Source organism: Catharus ustulatus, chromosome 2 (assembly GCF_009819885.2).
Source record: "Catharus ustulatus isolate bCatUst1 chromosome 2, bCatUst1.pri.v2, whole genome shotgun sequence".
In the NCBI taxonomy this organism is placed as follows: Eukaryota; Metazoa; Chordata; class Aves; order Passeriformes; family Turdidae; genus Catharus; species Catharus ustulatus.
In genome coordinates, this window is record NC_046222.1 from 86771493 (window position 1) to 86796226 (window position 24734).

General features: G+C 38.5%; 1 pseudogene; it reads right to left on the reverse strand.

Annotated features, from left to right (window-relative positions):
• LOC116992267 overlaps positions 1-24734 on the reverse strand; it is a 114140-nt pseudogene that overhangs the window by 25660 nt on the left and 63746 nt on the right.

Below are 24734 nucleotides of genomic sequence, written 5' to 3' on the forward strand. Positions count from 1 at the left end.
GTCTCCCATAGCATTCTCCTGAAGAAACTGGTTGCTCGTGGCTTAGATGGGTGCACTGTTCACTGGGTTAAAACTAGCTGGATGAGCCCAGAGGGTTGGAGTTCCATCCAGCTGGCAGATGGTCACCAATGGTGTTCCCCAGGGTTCAGTACTGCAGCCAGCCCTGTTTCATATTTTTATTGATGATCTTGATGAGAGGATTGAGTGCAGCCAAGTTTGGAGACAACCAAGTTGGACGAGAGTGTGGATCTGCCATAAGGCAGAAAGACTCTGCAGAGGGATCTGGACAGGCTGCATCGACGGGTTGAGGACAGTGGTTCAACAAGACCAACTACCAGATTCTGCCCTTGGGTCACAACAACCCAATACAGTTCTACAGGCTGGGGAAAGGGTGGCTGGGAAGCTGCCCACTGGAAAAGGACCTAAGTATGCTAGTGGACAGTCACTGAACATGAGCCAGTGTGTGCCCAGGTAGCCAAGAAGGCCAATGGTATTCTGATCTGCATCAGAAATAGTGTGGCAAACAGGATTAGAGACATGATCATCCCCTTGTACTCAGCACTGGTAATGCCACACATTGAATCCTATGCTCAGTTTTGGGCCTCTCAGTACAAAACAGACACCTTATTGCTCTCCAGAATCACCTGAAAGGAGGTTTCTGCCAAACTACAAGTGATAGGACAAGAGTAAATTGCCTCAAGTTTCACCAGGGAACATTCAGATTGGGTATTATGAAAAACTTCTTCCCTGAGAAAGTTTTCAAATGTTGAAATAGATTGCCCACATGGAGTCAGCATCCTTGGAGGTATTTAAATTACATTTAGATGCGGAACCCGGGGACATGGTTTATTGGTAAACACAGCAGTGCTAGGTTAATGCTTGGACTCGATGGTCTGAAAAGTCTCTTCCAACACTAACAATGCTATGATTCTATGAACTGCAGGACCTGCAGTTTGCCTCAGTAGTATAAAAAGATCCAAAATCTTGAAGGCAATCATAAAATGAAAATTATTTTGAAATACTGACAGTTGACTTTAATGAAGATAAATGTTGGCCACTAAATGTTGTTTTGTGTTGAAGCTAAAATGTGTATTTCATAATGAGGATATTGGCATCCAACAGTGATTTAAGCTGTTAGTTTTAAAGATTCTTATGTAAAGTAAAATAAAAATTCAGATAATCTCTGCTGAAAAACCTAATCCCCTTTTTTCCCTAGGAAAAAGGTCTGAGATATATTATAACTGCTAACACTAACCTCAAGGTAGATAATATTATATAACACTTATGTAAAACTCTCATGACCAGTTAACATAGAATAGCTGAGATTTTGTTGTGATTGCCTAAAAGTGACTTAAACATTCATGGGCTGAAAAGGCTGCATCTGAACAATGAATTTTGCATAAGTAGGTTCCATTTGGTAGTATTTAGTTATTTTTAATTAGCACAGTGTTTTTTCAAGGTTTTCCCCACTGCCCCTCCTTCTCTATGTCTGTTAGCAGTAGCATATCTAATTAAATTATCCATTTTTTTATGTATTTCAAAGCATTCCTTAGTATATCAATAGAAGTGGTGGATTTCCTGCTCACCACAAGAAAAATCCCAAACCTCTTTTAATATTTTCTGGAAGCTCAACATCTTTCCATATTCCATATTTTTAACACAAGTAATTAAATTATCTCCGCTCTCTTATCTAAGTACATATCAAGAAAAATATTTTGAATTTTTGACTGCAGCTTTAGTAGACATTACATTGTGGTAGTGTTTGAGATCACAAAAGTACTGTGTTTTGTTGGTAGAATAAGCTCTCTACCATCTTTCTGTCTAGTGCAAAGCCTCCACTCAGCTCTGTATGACATCTAGGGTTCATATAAAATGTCTATTACTAACATTGAATTTCCCCTGGCTGACCCACTCCTTCCCTTGAACTCAATATTCTTCCAAAGACACTGTGCATGTACATTTTTTTAATCAACAGAAAAACTATTAGAAGATGGGAGAAACAGAGGGTTTCCACACAAAGGTACAAAGAGAAATGGTCTTTCCTGTGTACTTTGCTAAGAAAAATTGGTGTTTCAAGTACACAACCAACAGGACCAATTGAAAAATTTCCAAAAAACTTACATTTCAGTAGAAAGTTGAAGTTTTGCACAGTAAGGCTGCTCTAAAATTAAAACCATGTAATTTCCACAGAGCTTGTGAAAAATAACTTTAAACATCCTCAAACTCAAACCTACAGAATCCTGCTGTGTCTATTTTAGATTTTAATTTGAAAAGCATATTCTCGATAAAAAGGAAAATTCAGAGCAATGCAAAAAATAAAATCTTACTAACTGTAATAAATGTGTATGTATCCATAAGAATTTCAAACCCAATAATCTCTTGTACAGTCTTTCATTAAATGGAATATATAAAAAAAAGTAAAGATTATACATGTACAAATAACTAATTTTATACTTTCCAATCAGGCACATGAGATCCAAATACGAGATGATATGAACATTTACCACCATGAAGACAAACAGTTGCAAGACCTGATATTTGCAGGTCACAGGCAGTATAATTCTTTATATAACTCTTACATGTTGTGAATGGCCTGGTGAAGAAAGAGCAAACTTAGGAATGGCTGAATGGGAGAAGTTTTCTAATTAAATCTCTAATTTTCAGTTTTATAACAAGAAGATCTGGAAATCAAATATTACCGGAATTAAACCCAAACCTTTGAGGTGGGGGAGTTAGTTTATCACTCTTCATCTTTTCTATTTTTCCCTTTATCGTGAGATAAGGAAGAAATCAATGCAGGAAGTTATATGAAGACTAGTTTTATGTTATGTATTATCACCGTGACTATTCTTTTCACTGCTGTCATCATGCACTTCAGAGTAAAAAATCTGTTTTGATTATTTTTTTATTTTTACATCCCTTAAAAAAAAAGTCCTTTGACTTATTGGTGACACATTAGTGCTGCAACAGAAATCAGCAACATTTCTTTGAAGCACTGATGTTTGTGTTTAATACGAACATATCATTACAGCATTTTCTGACCACAGAGCTCAGTTCCTGTAGAGAATTCATGTGGCAACACTTGGACTGGAAGACATTATTCAACATTATTTGTGTGTGACTGATTTTTAATTGCAGAATTAGCTAGAGTATGAAGATGACTGCTGTGCAATAAAAGTATTTGCTAGTCAATGCATATTGTTTAGCACCGCTGTTTCTCAAAGTTTTATATTAGTTTGCTTCAGAGTGAAATTAGCACGTAAAAAGAAGATTTACATTTCCATCAGCACTATTTGTATCACACACTTATCCTTAAGAAGTACATAAACCATCTAAATGTGTCAGTTTAAATACTTCCATAGCTTTCACTAAATTTTCCTGACCTGCTGTTTTCATTACATTTGCCAGTGGTTTATTTTATGGTACTATATAACAGATTGCTGAATTCAAATGATCCACACCCTATTGAAATGTTTACACTGTTTTCTTTATAAAGAGTCACATGTTACTGAAGATTCTTCATTTTTACCATTTTGGTACCACAAATCTAAGAGTTCTCACACTATTTTGTTTTCTTTGTTAAAGAAATAAGAAGTACAGTACCCATTTTTTTCTATTTGGCTACTTGTGACACCCAGAAATCATGACTGGAGACACACTGAGCTTATAAAATTTCACCATAACCACTCATTTCAAATTGGAATTCTTCTTTAATTATCTAGATTTTTCACATCGACATCACTATCTATTCTCAAATACAGAATGCGATAATTAATTGGGCAAAGACAAAAATTCGTTAGGAATTTGCCAGAAACAGTTTAAATGACAAGACAGAATTTTTGCACATATTATAGCTGAACTTTATTGTGTAAAAGAAAAAACTGGACCAGAGGGAGGATTAATTAAATAAGGGTAATTTTTATTTACTGGTATTTGAGCAATCAGTGCAAATTCACAGAAGTATAGTGAATTTTCTAATAAGGTAGTAAAGTTGCTTCTTGACTAGGTGGTATTCATGTTATAAAAAGAGACAGTTCAGTTAGTGGCAGAACTGTCAAGAAATAGAGCCATGGAGGAAAGTATTGGTGCTGACCTGCAGTCACCAACAAGTACTTGATTGACTTAGCCCTCTTCATTGCTCCTGTTAGACAGCTCTCTCTGGCTGTCTCACCTGTGAAATAGCAATGCTTCAAGACTAAGATTTAAAGGCATACAGCCTGAAGGAAACAGATTTTTTTTCATTTTTGAGAGTGAGAAGACAATATAGGTTCTTATACAAGACTGCAGGGAGATGTTTTCATTCTACACAACTCCTATCTGAGAAACTTTTTCCTGATGGAGAAATTGATCTGGGTTTATAGTTTTGTTGTTGAGTAGGATGAGAAGAGTTAAAGAGTCTTCCTCTGGGTAAAGCACACCTTGAACTGAATCCCCTTATAAGGTTCTCCTATAAATGGGCTATTCAACTTCTTGAATGCTTCCAGGGATGGTGACCCCACCCCTGTCCCGGGTAGTCCATTGTGATGATTCACAACCCTTTCAGTGAAGAAAGATAACCTGAACCTCCCCTGGAGTAGTTTGAGGCCATTTCCTCTTACCCTGTCACCGGTTGCCTGGGAGAAGAGACTGACTCCCACCTTGCTACAATGTCCTGTCAGGTCCTGTAGGTCATAAAGTCACCCGTGAGCCTCCTTTCACCCAGGCTAACCAGTCCCAGCTCTCTCAGCCGCTCCTCACAAGACCTGTGATCCAGACCCTTCCCCAGCTCTGCTGCTCTTCTCTGGATTAGCTCCACCCTCAATGTCTTCCTTGCAGTGAGGGGCCCAGAGCTGCACACAGGATTTGAAGAGCGCCATCACCAATGCTGAATACAGGGGCACAGTCACTGCCCTGGTCCAGCTGGCCACACTATTGTTGATACAGGCCAGGATGCCATTGCCTCCTTGGCCACCTGGGCTCACTGCTGGCTCGTTTTCAGCCCCTGTTGCCAAGTATCCCCAGGTTATTTTCTGCTGGGGCACTTTCCAGCCACTCTGCCCCTAGACTGTAGCATACCAGAGGGTTGTTGTGACCCAAGTGCAGGACCTATTTTTTTCCCTAATTCTGCCTTTATTATTCAGCAATGTTTTGATAGTTGTAATTTAATATTTGTTACCATTTTTATATGGGTTGTTCAAAAAACATTTTTATTGATAACCATTTTTTTGTGTTTCACCAGAGTGCAGTATAGTTTATTATTGCTGGATAAAAGCCTATATGATCCTCAAGATTTCTATCCTGCCTTTTGCAATTCCCATAGAGCGTATTATCTGATATTAGTCTCATTTCATATAATCCTTATTATGGGACATTCTTTCATCGTGAAGATTATTTTATTCAGCCATAACAGAAGTGGCTCACATTTAACAGGACAAAATTAAAGGTTTCAATGAAAAAAAGGAGTCTAATTAGGTAAGTCTAGAAGTCACAGCTTTTTGAAAATCAAGCACTGTTCAACTACACAATTCTATCCTCCCTTCTCAGAGAAAACTATAACAGTCTTATCCCTTGATAATCAAGCTTGTTGAGAACAAAACTTTTATCTGAAGACACAGCAGCAAAAAAACCCCATATACCGTCAAGTATTTAATTATACAAAGTTCTGCAGGGGAAAAGAGTGAAATGTGTTAGAAATAACTACAATTTAGAGGGATAACATCCAAAAAGGGAGAAGACTGAAAGTTTTATACTAATACCTAAAAATATTTTCCAATCAAATAAATAAATAGAACACTGTAAAATGCATGTCTTACCTTTTTTAACAAAAACAGATACTCTTGAGAATGGAAAGGTTTGTGTATGAAAAATACTGTTATGATGTTTCCTGCGAGTTACATTTTTTTTAAAATAAGCTTAGTTCACTTTATATTTAATTCATACATGTTGGTTTCTGAACTATAAATCATTGTATATTGGATTTATATTTTTTTCATCATGCTTTGATTTCCTTCTGATGAACAGAATTAATGGGAGAACAATAGTGAAAAATGTGCTTGGGTGAATGGAGAAGGAATATGGAAATTTATAAGTACAACTTAGGGAAAAGGTGATGCTTCACACTTCTAATTAGTGTAATCAGATGTGAATAAAAGTCATGTCCTTTTTGTAACAATATAAATGAGATTTTCAGTGTACAAAAATGGTAGTTTTGGTAACAAGACTTGCATTTTGGTGCAAGACTTCTACATATCTATAATTCATAACTATGAATTATGTAACTCATGCTGGAGATGTAGTGACAGCATTTTCAATGAACATGTAAATCCTTTAGTAACATTTTTTACCCAGAGCTTAATTGATTATTACAGAATGCCTCCAGGGAGATATATTCATAATTCACAAAGGACAGGAGGTAATTAGTTTCTTCTGAATCAACTCTTTTCTGTCCCCATACAGTTTCTACTGTGTAGTTTATTTCCCATTTTTGGGAGGAACAAGGAAGAGGCAGGAACTCCTTCGGAAAAACAGGAACCACCTTTCACACTGCAGAACTGTTTGATGCTAGTGGACTGATGCCAGTTTGAAGATAAACTAGACAGCTCAAAAAAGTCTCCTCTTACATAATGTCTGCAGCCTATGTTATATTCTACTTGGTAATGTTTTTTGGACACCTTTGTTAGCTTGCAGGATATTTGTTTTCTCCTTGCAATTGCCCTGAGAGGAACCAATACACCAATTAATTTTCATTATAAACTATTTTTTCTGCTTCCTTTCAATTTTTTTTTAAATAAAAGTGAAATTATTTCAGAAGACATTTTTTGTCAATTTTTATGCTTTTAAGAAAGATTTAGCATTTGTGCCTGGTTCAATGGCAATTTCTAAATAGGGACAGGTCATCAGTAAGAGTTATCATCTGCTCCTGCTTTTGGATGGATGGCTAAAATGAGCACCTGAAAATATTTACACTGCTGGCAAGTGAATCCTCTAAAGTGTTTCAAAAGTAGATCAAATTGGTATATCCAGACCTCTGAGACATAGAAACAAAGCTGAAACAGATAACAGCATATATACATATATATATATATATATATATATAGTTATAATCAAAATACCTTTAGCATTTCTCAAGGTGAAAAGACTTCTAATCACTTTTCTTGACTGCTTCCATAAGAGGAGTTCAACAAAACATTCCTGTTAATCACCTACATGAGTTTGTAGAAGCATCAGTCAGCCTTAGTGGAGGTGTCCAGCCCTTAGTTTAAAACTTATAATAAGGAAGACTGCACTGTTTTTAATTTGCTCTGGTAGCTAATTATTAAGCCTGGTTGAAGTTCCTTGATTAAAACAAATTTGACAGGCTCTTGGATTTTCCACTCAATTAAATACTTTGAGAAACATTTACTTCAGCCAAATCTCTCCCCACCTCCTTTCCCCAGAGTGGATTTACATTTTTTCCTACAGAACTGTCTAGAAAAAGTCATGCAATCTTCTTTATTTTGTTTCTAATCTAACGTTTTTAGAGTCAGATTTCAACATCCAACTTCCTTGGTATGTTTTTCTATCATGAGCCCTCTCTCACTTAAAAGTATTTAAATTTTGTCTACTCCTTTGATCTTTCAGTAAAACATCAGAATCCTTACTACTCAAAGCAGACAGGTCATTCTTAAAAGTGAGACAAGAATGCAGAGCCCACATTCTGAAATAGTAATTATTAATAAAAAAATTCTGAATAAACACTAGATACTAAAGAGGGAAACAGACGCAGCTTTTACCTGAAATCACAGGACACCTGGAGAGGTCCAAATGAAAAGTCAGTTGGAGCAAGAAATATTAAGGACAGCAGCAGGAGTTTTAGGAATTAAAAGTGACAGGAGAGATTAAGAGGATGCAGGAAGAGTTTTAGGAGGTCATAGTCAATGTGAGAAATGTCAACAAATCTGTGAAAAATCATGAGGAGGTGGACACAATGATAACGTGGTAAATAATAACAAATCATGTAAAACCCCCTCTAAGAGTTAATAAAATGGTATTAAAATATTGTTTTCCCACATGCCAAGCCAATGATTGCTGTTCCTGAGAGCTTTAACAGAGGATATTATGGGCAGATATATTTTGGGGTAAAACTGAAGGTAAAGTATGGTGATCAAATGGTTAATCAACTTGTCACTCACAGGAGTCACTATCTTGTTATATTTACAATCCCTTGGACAGAGGGAGAAATAAGTGCTGGAATAATTAGTGATGCTTTAGTATGGACAATAAGGATTTTTTAAGACTGAAAGGAAAAAGGAGATGCTGGAAAATGTATTCTAATACCTATTTTATACCCTAAACTATTGATAATCTAAGGTTTAGAAGGTTTAGCAGGTTTAGCAAAACAGTGCTGGTTGGGAGCCCGGGAATCATTTTGGAAAGTGTATTTGCTTCCTCAAAAACCTCTTCCCATCACAAGTATCTCTCCAGGAGAACCAGAGACAGGGTTCATAAGTTGAGAAAAGTGATCATGTAAAGACCCTTTACTTCTTCCTGCAAATAATCATATTTTCATGGACAGGCAAATATCAACCCAGGTGTCTGGAATTGCTTCTGGTTTGGTAGCAATGTACCTGTTTTATTTCAATTCTATGCCTAATTTATTTTGTCCAGATCTTAGTAACACATTTCCTTGTGTTCCAGTGAACTGAACTACTGTAGGAGCTAGTACATAAAAAGAGTACTATCTGTTTTTCTAACCCATCTAAAACAGAAACAGGAAACAAACTTATTGAATGGTGATATGGATCCATAAGAAAATCAATATATAAGTGAAACAAAACCCCAAAAGACATATAAAAAATCTATGGGTAATATATATGAAAATATGATGCATCTAACTTATTTATGCTACTTTTATATAATTAATTATGTAGGAGGCACTCATACATTGCAATCTTTTTGCCATTTTAAATTCCAAGTGACCTACAATTTGAAGGTTACACATTTCTATTTATTATTAATTTAAAATTGTTAAAGGAACTTGCATAAAATGATTGGATAGCAGATTTAATTTTTTTTCATAAACATTAATAATAACAACTTGTAATGGACATATCTGTTGTCTGGGTGGAAGTTTCTGAATGCTTCCATATCATTCAAACACTGAATCATCTCTGAAGGACACTGTAATTTAATCATAATGAACTCATACTAATATTTCATTACTTTGAACAATTTTTTGATGTTCCTTTTCTACAGATGCAATAATTAGAACACAATTAATTAGCTTAAGTATGTGATTTTGTAAATATAACATTTCAAGCATGTTGTTGAAGAATTAAGTTTTGAAGCTTTTTCCTTCAACATATTTTGAAGTAGGATTGATATAGTGGAATTTATCTTACTAAATGATTACAACTTGACAGTCAATGATGCGTATTTGGTAGTCGCCTGATGCTGCTAGAGAGGATGCCAAAAATTATAAACACTTGTAGAAAACACAATTCACTCCAAGTAAATGCCCTGTATATGTCATATGAATTAGCATATAAAATATAAAATAGATAGTAAAGTTGTCAACTGTATGTACTCTGTGGGGATTCTAGGGTGTCAGATTTAGAAAACCAAATTAAATCTTGTGAATTCACTGAACAGATGTGCAAGTGATATGTTAATTTGACCATCAAGTCTGATCACCCTCCTTGGCACTTTAAGAAATATTATTTTAGAAGCAAATTAAAAATAAACAAATAAACAGGAACCAGCATTGCCAATTAAACAAACAACTATGGAATAAACTCTCAGTTCTGTTTTCACCTCTCTTGAAGAAATAACCAAGAGAAAATGCAGAATTAATGCTAGAGATGATCAATAATTTTTTTAGAAAACCTAGCTTAATTGAGCAAAATTAATGAAGTGATGAGTAGCTAGAAAACCAAAATGGAGGTCTACCATTGCTCCTTACCTTACCATATTTACCCTCAGCAAGCATTTCCAAATTTTGTGGTGCAAATTTAGTAAAATGAACCCAGAATCCATAATAACAACATATCCACCAGTAATTAAGTCTCCTTTGTCTTTTCACTTAAGTTATCCCAGTTTAAAAGATGAACAGACAACAAAATGCCTTTCACCACAAATTCAAATAAAGTCTTGTAACTCAGAGTAAGCCCAGTCCTTAGGAATTTCTGTCCCACATAGCAATAACGTACAAATTAAGTAAGTAACAAGTCCAAACTGTTTTGCAGATAAATAAATCTTGGAAACTAGGAGCTGAAAGATATAAAAATTACTAAAAACTAAAACTATGCAATTGCCCACCAAAGAAATAAAGAGTTTGATGTGAAAACTGAAAACACTCTGAACTTCACTTCTTTCAAATGGACCTCCAAAATAAAATTAGCTCTTTAGTCTCATTTTCAAATTTGATTTATTAATATAGCTGAAGTCAGGCAAAAATGACAGATATGGTCAAACCCAGGTATATTATAAATTGCCTTCCAGTAAAATCAGCAGTTTTAGCAGCTAAGCTTTCATCATTTCAGAGCAGTATAGAAGACCACAGAGTATGGCATATTTGGTAAAATGCACAAAAGATAGTAATTTAGGTCAGTGAACTTGGTAGAGAGACACCCATATTTGTACTTTGTCGTTATCTTTGCTCATGGCCCTGTTAAACCAGCACCTCTCTCTCCCCGCTTTAGTTTTTATGTGCAAATAGGAAGAGTAATACTTTCTTGATACCACCTTCTGTCATCTCCTAAAATCTTGCTTTTTAGCTATGCTGACAGAGTTAAAACAGCAAAACCTCTCCTATATGTATGGAGTTTACTGTTAAATGAGTATTTTATGCAACCATAATCTGCTTCCATTCAAGAAGGGTAGCACAGCATACAGATGTAAAATACCTTCTTGCAAAGATAACTACATACATCCCTCAGCACCCATCAGGTGTTTATCAGTGGTATTACACATCTTTTTGTCAAGTATGGCCCCAAGGGTACTAAAAGCCCGGCAAGCTGCCAGTGTTGCATGCCAGCAAGTCATCCTCAGGACTGGCTCTGGCTAACGGTATGCCCAGAGAGGAATGGTGGAACAATAACCCAGCAGTGCTCATCACTCTCCAGTGCTGGTATCTCTTGAAATTTGTGAGCTGTTTTGAGCTCTTATCACCTTCCTGTGTCACATGACTTCAAGACAAAATAATACTTACATTTTTTCCTTCCTAGAATTTCTGGGATTTTTGTAAGCTTTGATATTTTCTGCCTCAGAAGAGGAAGGGATTTGTACGCAGCTTAAATCTAATATGGCAGTGACAGATACCACATCTCTGGAGACTGAAGTTCAGCACATTTCTATAAAACCTGTAATAATCCAGCCTACTGATGGACAATACAATAATTTTTGTAAAAAAGTGGCTCATATCTACCAAATGAAAAGAGTACTTATATTACACACCTCTTTAAATGGCTTGGCTTTGCAATGTCAGGATTTCAAACTTTAAGATCTACAGAAAGGTATAGATCCTAGTAGTTCTCTTAAACCAAATCTGAATTTTATTATAAGATCTCCCCTCCACATTTTTTTCCAAGAACCATTGGTTTTTTTAGGTATAAATTATGGAATAATTCTCTTTTTAATAGATATTAGCCTGCATATAGTAAAAGAAGGCAAGTAACATTACAAATTACTTACTTTGATAAAAGCGGATGAAGAAACGATGGGACATACTGTATGTTGACAGTACACTGAATGCATACTGTATGTTGACAGAAATGAAGCATAATTCCCAGATCAAAACTTTAGACTAAGTGAAACTGCTAAAACGAACACTACCTTGATATCCATAGCAATATGTTATATTTGACATTAAGATAATAAAAATAGAGAAACAGAGAGCAACTAAACAGGTAGAATATTCTAAGACTTCATCTAAGAATAATTATTCTAACAATTATCTTAATATTTTTTCTTCAACATTGGCTTAGTCAGGTATATATGATTTAATTTCTATTGCCTTTTTTTTCATTTTTCCTGCAAGTGTATCTGCAAATACATAAAAGCAGAGAGACACTGACACCATTTTACTGTTCAATATGATCATTACTAATTAGCAAATTTATAGTCTATATGGGAACCTGATGAGGTTTTTTAAAAATTTCTTTCTCCTTTTCATATACATCCTTCAAAGATCATTTATTTGTTTTTAAATACCTTTGGGATTCTTTCCAATATATTTTTAATGATTCTTACATAGGGTTCAGGCTAATCAATATTTTCTGCCAGCTTATTTTCAGTAAGTCTTGTCTGGTTTGGCATAATATACTACATCATTTCTGCATGCACTTAACAATGTCATATTAGGTTGGACCAGGAAGGAGCATTTGACATGCAGCCAAAATGGAGCTACTATGACACTACTGAAGTGCCTTTCAGTTTAGTCATGAGGCCTTCAGCACTGTTTTGCTCCACAAAACCATTTCTGTTTTACCATTCTACTTGCCAAAATCCCTGTAATGCAAACCCCACATAAATACAATCCCTCTTCCACATATACAAATGTTTGTAACATTCTTTTGGATTTTTTTCTCTGCTGACTGCAGCCAGGTTTTGGCTAGGTCCTGAAATTCTTCCCTGCAAGAGGCCCCAGCTCTTTTACCTAGATTTGTCTGCACAAAGGCAAGGGTCACCCTTATACGATCGTTTGTATTCTCTTTGGGCTCTGTACTTCATCAGTCTTGTTTCCTTTCTCTTTGTTCCCTCTCCCTAGAAATGGCTAAAAGCCTTTACTCCTTATGGAATAAAGGTCCATCAGTCTGAATCTGGTGGTAATGCACCTCCTTCTCAGCGCTCAGCCACCTCTTTCCACCCAGCTCATGCTCCAGGTCCCTTCATGAATGTGCAGCTTAGTGCTCTGCAAAAAGGCCTCTGCCAGCATTTACAGGAAAAGAGTTACAAAGAAAAGCAAATTGCAATCAAAAACTGAATGTAAATTGAACTCAGAACAAAGGTTATTTTAAAAAGTTAGGAATATTTGACAGGGACATGAAGCCACTGAATTTATTTACATAAACTTTTGCTATAATTCTCCAAGTATCATGTATTAATATTCTACAGGAGAAATATTTTTCTAAGTGATTACAGCATTATATAAAACTTTTTCTTCCCATATTATTTTTCCCACATTGGATGCTCCCTATAGAATTAGCATGGCTGTTTTATAGGCATTCTTAGGAAATGCAAGTAATTTATACTTGAATTTCATGCAAAAACCTGCAAGTACAATAATTTCACGAATACAAGCCGCATGGATTATAAGCCGCATTTCCAGGGTGTGGGCAACATTTAGGTCCTCGTCCATACATAAGCCACAATAGATTATTAGCCACACTTTCGTTTGTAGTGAGGATCCGTGTGCAACTTTCACAAATTTGCCAATTAGTAACAGAATCGTGGCATAGCGGGGTTTATTGGCTTGGGGCGGGGCCAGGCAGGCTCGGCCCACTCATGGTTGCCGACGGGGCCGGGTGGCCCAGCTCAGCGCCACGGCTCGGTGGGGCTGCTCAGGGCCGGCCGGGCGGTGCTGCCGCTGCCGCCGCCAGGCTTGCTCGCCCCCCCTGCCGTCTGCACCGCCGCCGCCGCGTTTGCTCGCCCTGGCCGGCACTGTTGCCCCCGCGCTGCCAGGCTCCCCCACGCTGCTAGCCCCGGTTCTTCTGGGCTCCCCTGCGCTGCTAGCCCCAGTTTTGCTGGGCTTCCCCGTGCTGCCGGGCTCCCCACGCTGCTAACCTCAGTTCTGCTGGGCTCCCCTGCACTGCTAGCCCTGGTTCTGCTGGGCTTCCCTGCGCCACCGGGTTCCCCCCACGCTGCTAGCCCCGGTTCTGCTGGGCTTCCCCGCACTGCTAGCCCTGGTTCTGCTGGGCTCCCCCGCACTGCTAGCCACGATTCTGCTGAGTTCCCCTGTACTGCTAGCCCTGGTTCTGCTGGGCTTCCCCATGCTGCCAGACTCCCCTGCCCTGCTGGCTCGGGCTCTGCCGCCCGTCCCCCATACCGCTGGCCCCGCCTCTGCCAGGCTTTCCCACCTCTGCTGGGGCTGGCCGGGCTCCAGCTTGGCTTGGGGCTGCCGCAGGCTCTCACTTCCATGTTGGCAGCTTTTAGAATATTGTTCATATATTAGCTGCTCCAGACTACAGGCCACACTTCCAGGTATGGACCAAAACTGTAGTCAAAATGGTGTGGTTTGTAATTGTGAAATTGCTGTATTTTCACCAGGTTATTTTGTGCATTCTCTTTGCAAAAATTTATAGTTTCAACAGTTCTGTATGTTCAAAAGTTATTTATTTACCATTGCATTCACATTTTTGATGAAGAATGAAAATGTAAATTTAGATATTTCAGTCTCTTTCCTGAGAATGAGGTAGCAATAAATACTTGCAACCATATCTCCAACACTAATCCATGCTGTTACAAGACTTACAGATATTACACAAATATTACCTACTTTTCATGAGAATTTTCACTTAAATAACCTGGCAGGATGATGGCTTCAGATATAATAGAATGGTTTGTGTTCTAAGGTACCTTAAAGATCATCTCCTCTAGATCAAACTCCCCTACCATGAACAGGGACAACTTTCACCAGACCAAGTTGCTTAAAGTCCCATCCAACCTAGGCATGAACACTTCCAGAGACAGGATATTCAGAAATTCTTAACCTGTCTCAGTACCTCACCACCTGCACAGTAAAGAATTTCTTTCTAATATCTGATCCAAATCCATTCTCTTTCTGTTTGATACCATTCTTCCTTGTCTTATCACTACATGATCTTGTGAAAAGTTTTTCTACATCTTTCTTATATGTTCTTTTTAGATACTGGAATGCTGCAATTAGGTTACCCTGAAGCCTTCTCTTTTCCAGGCTGGACAATCCCACTTCTCTCTGACCTTCATAATAAAAAAGGTACTCCATATTTCTGATCCTCTTAGTGCCTTTCCTCTGGACTTTCTCCAACAAGTCAATGCCATTCCTGTGCTGGGGACCCCAGAGCTGAATGCAGGTGGGGTCTCACCAGAGCAGAGGGCAGAATCCCCTTCCTGGCCCTGCTGCCCATGCTGCTTTGGACGAAGCCCGGGACACAGTTGCCTTTCTGGGTTGCAAGCCCGCAGCCTCTCATCCACCAGTACCCCCAAGTTCTTCAGGGCAGGGCCGCTCTTGATATGTTCATCCCCAGCCAGTGTTGATATCAGGGATTGCTGCAGCCCAGGTGCAGCACCTTGCATTTGGTCTTTCTAATCCATATGAGATTCCCATGGACCCACTTCTCAAGCCAGTTCTGGTCCCTCTGGATGGCATCACATTCTTCAGGTGTGTCATCCATGCCACTTATCTGCAAATTATCTGAGGGTGCACTTGAGCCCTTTGTCCATGCTTTTAATGAAGATATTAACTAACAGTGATTCATAACACTGATGTCCATTGGAATTTTATTTATCTAGTGTGGTGCTATTATAAACCTAAGGCTGATGATTTTTTTCAGGTGTACCATCAACAGATTGGAAGAATTCCATTAAAAACATCTTGGGTTCAGTTTGATTTTGTTAAAAACAGGACTGAAAGTCATAGAGATTCTTCCTGGGTTTCCTTTTGTGGTTGTCCTCTTATAACTTCAGGAAGCAGAGGAGGTGGCCCAGGAGGCCCAGTAATCCCCTGGATAACTGTGCCGCACTGCAGGGCGCAGAGTCCTCATGTCAGAGCTTCTTCTCGACTCCTCTAAATTCCCCAATGCCATCATAATCATGCCTCGACTTTCTTCCCATCCAATCACTGTGACTTTTCCATAGAAAGAAATCAGGCGTGCACACTGGATAGCAAAAGCAGAAAGTTCTGTAACCTGAGTATTTGGATTCTTGACCCAGTCACTATTGTAACTTTAGATAGACAAAACGTTTTCAAGGTGTTTTATGAAAATCTGGTAGGATTGACAGACATCTGGAAAAATTGAATACATATTCTTATGTAGTAGAACAGAACAAATCTGTTTAAGTGCTGCCCATGCATGATGCACAGGAAAACAGAATGACACATTGTCATGGTTCATCTCCAGATGACAATAAGCACCACTTAGCCTCTTGAACATTCTGCCCTCTGTGAAATGTAGGAGAGAATCAGAAGGGTAAAAGTGAGAAAACTCATGATTTCATACAAAATCATTTGCAAATATCCTAATACCTCACATACTCAGTTACGGGTTATTAATGTCATTGGTCCACTGTGTTGTGCAGTGGGGGACACCAAGCTAGCCCCTTCTCCACTGGACTCCAGAGGGAAGCTGGATTTTCTCCACATCACCACTGGACCTCTGGAAGGAAACAGCACTTAACTTTGAGAACTAGTGCAGATCATATCAAAAGTGCCTTAAGAGAGCTTTTACCACAAGAGTAAGATGATCTTTCCCAGTACACAGAACCATCTTCCCTACCTTATTCAAATCACATGCACATGGAGAAATAAATTCATAGCTTTGCATAATATTGTGGCAAAAATGTCCTGTAAATGCACCCACTAGTACAACTCTGATTATGATTAAAGTTTATCTTATTATAGTCTTGCTAAGAGGATCATTATATTATATACTGTGCCATGATTAAACTGCTTTTTCTTAAAGTACCTTGAATTTATGTTCAGACAGCTTTTATATTCATAAGCACACAATACTACTCCACATATCCCCAGAGAGCAACCCAGGAAAGACTATTCAAAGTACTAGCACTTATTCTACTGTAATGAGCATTACTCTCAGTACTGTAGTAACTCTAAGTCAAATACACATAAACCCCTTTATATAACATGCTTGGTTTCAGATGTGATCTGGATTAACCTTTCAATAGAAAGAAAAGGCCTGCTACAGATCTGTGTAAGGCTTTTGGCAATTTGAGTCATATATTGGTCTCAGTCCTGTCATCTGAAGGTAACAGAGATTTTGACTGATCCGTGACTGTAAAAAAAAGAGGTTATAGCTTTAGCCTCTGCTTTTCATATTTTTTAATCAGAGGGGTTGTGCTTTTTGTGCAAAGGACAAAATTATATCTATAGTCAGTGTCTTTGCTTCAGATATAGTAATTTTCTGTTGGGGGTTACAAATAGTAGCAATAGACCTGTACTATCAGTGGACTTGCATATATTCAAACATTCAATATTTTTTTGTCTAGCTGTAACTAATGGAACAGATTTTCAAAGCAAACCTTCCATTCCAGCAATTTAAATAAATTGTTAGTGGGAAAGGTTTTTTATGACATCAGGTAGGACCTTGAAAGGTTCAATAGTGACTTGAGGCATGTTTAAACCCCGTAATGGAGAGGTGACCTGAGATTGTACTTCCACTTGACGCAGAACTAATTGGCCTAAAAGGTAATTGTTTGGTCCCAAAAGGAATATAGTTTCATAAGAATAGTTCTACCTCTGCACTAATAAACCTTACCTCACAGATGTTTTCTTAACAGAGCTTTTACAGATGTAGATATTATGCCACATATAATATCATGTCATAGAAAGTACAAAGAATTTTTTCTAATACTAAAATGAATACAGCAACTCTTGCACATTTAGGTGAAGTTTAAAACACTCTAACAAAAGCAATCATGTTATTTTCAGCCTTGATTATTTCCTTTTTCTCCTTCAGCCTCTTTCTGTATTTCTAATGAGGCTTAATCTTTACGGCAGAAATTCCAATGCTCAACACATTATGTAGGTAAACGAGACCTTTGATATTTGGCTATTTCTGTCCTTTGAACACAAACAGGAAAAAAAGATAGCATTCCAGATTGTCACTTCTGATACATTCACACTCCTTATTTGGGAAGCTTGTCCTATATGTTAACACACATTTATTGTTGATATAAAAAGGCTTGCCAGCATTCTGAGAGAGTAAAACATACTGTGGCTAGAAATGGACCCAAGAGAGGTATGTATTTTCCTCTTTCTTGGGACCTAATAGGGCTTCTGATATGTCAAATTTGACAGGTCCACTTTTTTTTTCCCTTTGCAGTATTTATCAAACAACCCAAGTTTCTGAACCTTAAGGCAATCTCACCATGTTCTGGCAAACACAAAAACTTTTAGGAAAGTGCTGACCTGCTTATTCCTCCTCCTGTAGATTTACATGTGACATCCTACAGGGGTCATTTTTACATTCATGTTATTTCCTACAGCATAGGTTAATTAGATATCCTGATGCCATATCTTTATATTATTCATAAACTGCTTATAATTTTTCTCTGTTCTATTTGTTAAAGTCAGATTTTTCTTTCTTAACTTTCATTGTCTGTCAGTTTAGGGTAGCAATCTAACCAGAAAAATCAAATCTAGCATTAGTACTCCCATAACTTATCAAGCAGATTTCAGGGTTTTGGTAAATCCAAAATCTGTGTTCTAGATTCAAATAATAGTAGCGACATATTTCACTAGATCAAGGTGTGCAAAGCCCTATTCAGCCTAGCCCTGATCTTTTTCAGTGATGGGGCATCTCACAACTTCTCTGTCTCACCTTCTCTGGTGTCTTGCCACTCCTGTTGTAAAAAATGTCCAATCCATATGTCCAACAAAAATAGACCCTCTTTTAGATTTAAACTGTGGCCCATTTTCTGCCACTACCCACTTGCTAAAAAGTCTATCTCCAGCTCCCTTCAAGCACCTTTTCAAGTACTGAAGTGCTAGATGTTGGTGGATGCAAAGCTTAACATGATCCAGCAATGCATGCTAACAGCCCAGAAATCCAGTCATGTCTTGGGCTGCATCCAAGGCAGCATGGCCAGCAGTGCAAGCAAAGTGATTCTGACCCTCTACTCTGCTCTCATAGGACCCCATCTGGAGTGATGCATCCACCTCTGGGGTCCCCATCACAGCAAGGAAATGGACCTGCTGGAGTGAGTCTAGAGAAGGACCACCAAGACCATTAGAGGGGTGGAGCACATCTACTATGGAGACAGTTGAGTTGTTCAGCCTGGTGGAGAAAAGACCCCAGGCAGACCTTAGAGTAACCTTCAAGTAGCTAAGGGGACCTACAAGAGAGCTGGAGAGAGACTTTTAACAAAGGCCTGTAGTGAAAGGACAAGGAAGAAAGGCTTTCAAATGAAAGAGTACAGATTAGACATTAGGATGAAATTCTTTACTGTGAGGGTGGCGAGGCACAAGAACAGGTTGACCAGAAAAATTGTGGACACCTTGTCACTGGAAGAGTTCAGTCAGGGTGGAAGAGACTTTGAGTAACTTGGTGTGATGAAAGGTGTTTCTGACCATGAAAACAGGTTTGAACTAGATTATCTTGAAGTTTGAACTAGATGATCTTTCCAACCCCGGCCATTACATGATTTTGAGTTTCTATGGTTCTATGATTATGTGATTCTGTTATTCTACCATTCCATGATATAATGAGGTCTCCCCAGAGCCTTCTCTTCTCCAGGCCAAACAACCTCAATTCTCTCATACAGTGTTCATAGGACAGATACTGCAGCTCTTCAATCATTTCCATGGCCCTCCCCTGGATCTACTATAACATATCCATGTCTTTCTTATACTGTAGACCCCTGAGCTTGTCACAGTACCCCAGGTGAGTTCTTAGAAGGCCAGAATAGAGGGGAAGGTTATTTTCTCCACTTGCTGGCAATGCCACCTTTTATGCAGCCCAGGATCTAGATGGCTTTCTAGACTGCAACTTGCATTGCTGGCTTATGTCTAAATTTTCATCCACCAGTACCTCAAGCCCTTCTCTACCAAGCTGCTTTAAATCTGTCAGAAGCCTTGGATTTCCTTTGCTCTGGGTCCCTCCTTGGAGGCACCAGCTGAAGCTCTTATTTTTTATTTAGTTCTTGCACCAAAATTAAATTATTATAAGAATTGAGACATCTGAAGCTCTACTATGGGAAACCTGGGGTTAAGCCAGTAAGCAAACCCTCTCTGACTGTGTGGTGTGTGTAGGGAGTCAAGTGTAGCACTGGCCAGCAGCTCCCAGGAGCCAGCTGCAGTGAAGAAGCTTCATTCCCATCTCAGGTGGTGTGTTTGCGACTGCCAGAGTGGCTTCTATATGGTTGGACAGGAAAGTTTCCTTAGCATATAGGACCTTGCTTCTCTGGACTGTCCTTCCTGAAGAAGGTTCAGAACTGCGTATAAACACATGATGGTAGAGAATGTGGAGCCAGGCTTCTGTGAATAGTGCCCACACACAGCAAAAGAAGCAATCAATGGGCATCAACTGAAATATGGAAAATTACACGTATAAACAAACTAGAAAATAAGACTTTGTTATTTTAAAGTAGCTGTGAAACACTGCAAGAGGATGCCTAAAGAGGGTGTGAAATCTCCATCATTGAAGATATTTAAGGGATGACTGAAAATTATCCTGGGTAGCCTACTCCAGGTGGCCATGCTTAAACAAGGGGATTGGACTAGGTGTTCTCCAGAGATTCCTTGCAACATACACTGATTTGTGATTATGTAATTACTCTTACTCACCTTTGCCATAACACATATACTCAATGGAAACACACAGTCACATATATGCACACATACACACTCCACATATCTTTTTTTGTTCCTAACAGTTTTTACTGGTGAAAATAGGATTATTTCATTGATGGCTTAGATTAGTTAAGTAAGCAAACACTGATAGCACTATAAGCAAATTGCTGGCAACATCTGATATGGAAATTTAATTTTTTTAAAAAATTACAATATTTACTTTTTTGTTTTTAAAAAAACACCAGTTAGTTTTACTCAGTCTTGTGACTAAGTTTTGCAGTATATTTCATTCCTATTCTTGGTTTATGTGTTTGCATATATAAATGTATAATGTGCTTTTTGTTTACTAGGAAAAATAATGGTCATAAGTTTTGAAAGGGAAATTAGGAGGTCTTCCATATTGTCTTGACCAAAAAAAATAAGCCATGAAGAACTCTTATACAAGATGATTGCTTTTGACAGTTCACCTCAGAAATACTATGTTTTCTTTGTTTCAGAAAACACACATGTAACGAAAATTTTAGTGACTTACATGAAAAATGGATGCCTTTTGGGAATGAAGCAAATGCTAAAAAATGCTGTATCTGTTTGCTTACACATCCCCCATGAGAAGTGTGTTATCTACAAACACAGTTGCAACTGATATCAGAGGCAGTTCTTTTATTTGATATGAGGTTTAACTTATAGATTATAATAATTTGAAGGGTCAAAGTCCATGTGGATCTTGGGCTGACAATAGGCAATCTGACTATTGCCACAGAAAACAATAAAACAAGTTTCCATAAGTACAGTAATTTCACCACCATAAGGCGCACCAGACTATAAGGCGCCCTCAGCTCCCCTGGCGTGGTTGCTGGCCGAGGCCCCGCCTCAACCCGGTTACCATGGGCCCCCGAGGCTGCCTGTACCTGGCGGTGCCGGGGCATGCCCACCGTCGCTCTGTGCTGCCTCCCCGGCGCTGGGCTATGCCTGTTGCTGCTCGGCGCCGCCTCCCTGGGGCCGGGGCGTGCCTGCCAGGGCACCGCGGGCCCCCGGGCCCCCCTGCACCCGGCAGCCACAGCCCTGCTGCCTCCCTCCGCAGCTCTCAGCTCACACTTCCAGGTTGGCAAATTTCCGAACTTTTGCCCATATATAAGGCGCACCGGACTATAAGGTGCACTTCCGGGTTCGGGCGAAAATTTTAGTCAAAAGGGTGTGCCTTATAGTCCTGAAAATACTGTACATGAGCAAAAAAAAAAAAGAGAAGGAAGAAAAAACTCCATCCTTAGTTTGATCCTGAGGAAATAGTTACAAAACCTTGGGACTAGGTTTGTTTAATATCTTTATCAACACATGGGCCAAGGATATTTGTATGAGGTTCAAGAAGGTGAAGTACCAGGTTCCTGCACTTCAGTCACAACAACTCCACACAATGCTACAGGCTGGGGGAAGAGTGTCTGGAAATCTGCCCAGAGTGTGGACAGCAAGACTAAGGAATTTATTGACGCCCTGTACTTGGCACAGGGAGGCTGCATCTTGAATACTGTGTTCAATTTTGGGTCACACACCAAGAAAGATATCGGGATGCTGGAGCAAGTCCAGAGAAGGACAACAAAGCTGGCACAGGGTCTGGAGCACAAGTCTTAATACAATAGCTGATGGAGTTGTTTAGCCTGGAGAAGAGGAGGCACAGGAGAGATCTTTTCACTCCCTACAATGACCTGGAAGGACGTTTTATTTAGGTGAATGTCTGTCTCTTCTCCCAGGTAACAAAATGAAATGCCCACAGGTTGCACCAGGGGTTTAGACTGGATACAAGAAAGACTTCTGCATGGAAAGGTTTGTCTGACACTGTAATTGGGTGCCCAGGGAAGTGGTTGAGTTACCACTCCTGCAGGTATTTTAAATGCATGGATGTGGGACTTGGGACATGGTTTAGTGGTGACTTGACCATGAGAGTGTAATGGTTGAACTAAGTACTCTTAGAGGTCTTTTTCAACCTAAATTATTCTAGGATTATGCTATTATCATCTCAAAATATCTTTTTGTCTCTTCATCGGTGCTTCAATATTTTATATATGTGCTAGACATGTATTAAAAAATTAACTGAAGTCTGTTGAATCTGAGTTTCTTACTCAGGAGGAAAATTTCCTAAATAATAATTTACAGCACACGTTTTCTACAGAATAATGAGAGTAAATTATGACTGCATGCACATATTTAACTTTCCATCACAAGGCAGATGCAATATTAGGTAAATTCACAGTAAATTCATACAAATTAATGGCCTTGAGACAACTGCACATATCTTCCTAGATTCTAAAACCTGCTTTTTCATAGATCTTGTTCTGAGGTATTGGGTTTAAGTTATCATTAGACTGTGTTTGGACTATTAGTCATGTGTCAACAGCATTGCAAATATAGCTACAATATCTGATTCATTTTGAAGATGGATTATAAGTACCAAATACTATGTTCTCAATTCTTTTGAAATCTAAAAATGACTGTCATTTGTTATAGTGCCTGCTCTTTTAATGACAACATTCACATACCAGACTAAAAATATTGCAGTAGAACATCAAATTTGCCACCAGCTTTCTCATATAGATGATAAAAGAGAAATAGCAGATATCAACAAAATAAAGATACCAGTAATCTTAGTATCTTTAATATCTATATTAAGAGTTCTTTTTCTTATTAGATAAATAGAGTCCTTCTAATTATTAGTAGAGTTCTAGAATTCCAGGGTGAAGACTTAAAATCAACATGTTAGTATTGTTAGTTGGACTTTAGCATCACTATTATATGACTGTAGAGTCAATATAAATAAAAACATTTTAGAAGATGAAACATAAAAATCATCTATTTAACAGGATTTATTTATAAATCTATTCATAGAGACAGGGAAAATAAATCTAAACTTTCTTCAAACCTGAACTAGATACTGCATTTAATTACTTCATGATTTCATATGTGGCAATTAAAAAAATCTATTAACAGTAGAGTATCAATTTTCAAAATAAACCATAGGGATTTAACCATGTGATTTTTAGTAATGTCAAACTGAGTCACAAACCTGCAAATCTGCATTTGGAAATGTAATGTGTGTTAGAAGAAAAATTCCATGTGAAATGCAAAATTATCTAGAAGTTAAAGTAAACACATTTAAAAGTAAAATTTTAACAGAGTATTTTCACTGACACATACAATTTCATGAAAAAGTGGCCTGGAACAGCTCCTTAGAGGTGTAGCATAAAAATGAGTTTTGGACAGTTTCAAGTGTTGTTTTAAATTACAGTAATTTCACAATTACAAGCCACACCTGATTATAGGCCGCACCTCCAGGTATCGGCAGCCTTTAGGTCTTTGTCCATATATAAGCCGCATCTGATTATAAGCCGCACTGTCGTTCACAGCAAGGACTCGTATGCAACAAAGTAACGAATTAGTAAGAGAATTGCGGGATTGCAGGGTTTACTGGCTTGGCTCAGGGTCAGGCGGGCTCGGTCTGCTTGGGGCTGCTGATGGGTCCACTCGGGGCTGGCTGCTGCTGCCAGGCTCGCTTACCCTGGCCCGGCGCTGCCCCATGGCGGCAGGCGGAAATGGAGCCCGCCCGCACCCGTGGCAGCAGGCGGGGACGGAGCCCACCCGGATCAGCGGCGGCACGCAGGGACGGAGCACCCCACCTCCCCCCCAGGCCATGGGGCTGGCAGGAGGGAGCCCACCTCCACCCACCGCACAACAGAGTAACCAATTTGTAACAATCGCACAATCCCGGGTTTTACTGGCAGGTGCTGTGCTCGGCACCTCAGCTTACACTTCTGGGTTGGGAAATTTCAGAACTTTTTTAATATATTGGTCACTCCTGAGTGTAAGCCGCATTTCCGGGGTGGGAGCAAAATTTTAGTCAAAATGGTGCAGTTTATAATTGTGAAATTACTGTATTTGAAAATATGAAATGTATTATGCATTCTGTTCTTCATTTCTTGAGTATTTTTTGATATTTCTTTTCAAAAGTAATAAGAAGGAAAGAACAGTTATACTTTGCACAGTTTTTATTTTTGCAGATAGTATGTCATCTTTATTAAATAAAAGTAGCAAAAAGTCAAATATTTTGGACTACAAATGTAATGCATTAATGAGGAAGTAATAGAATTTCATTCTGTGTCTGCTTATTAGAAATCAGTATAGCCCCAGTGGTATCAATGGCTTAAAATTTTAAACTCAGTAAAACATACATCAACCAACTCTCCTTTTAACAAAAAATTACTTTCTTAATCTAAGGTAGTCT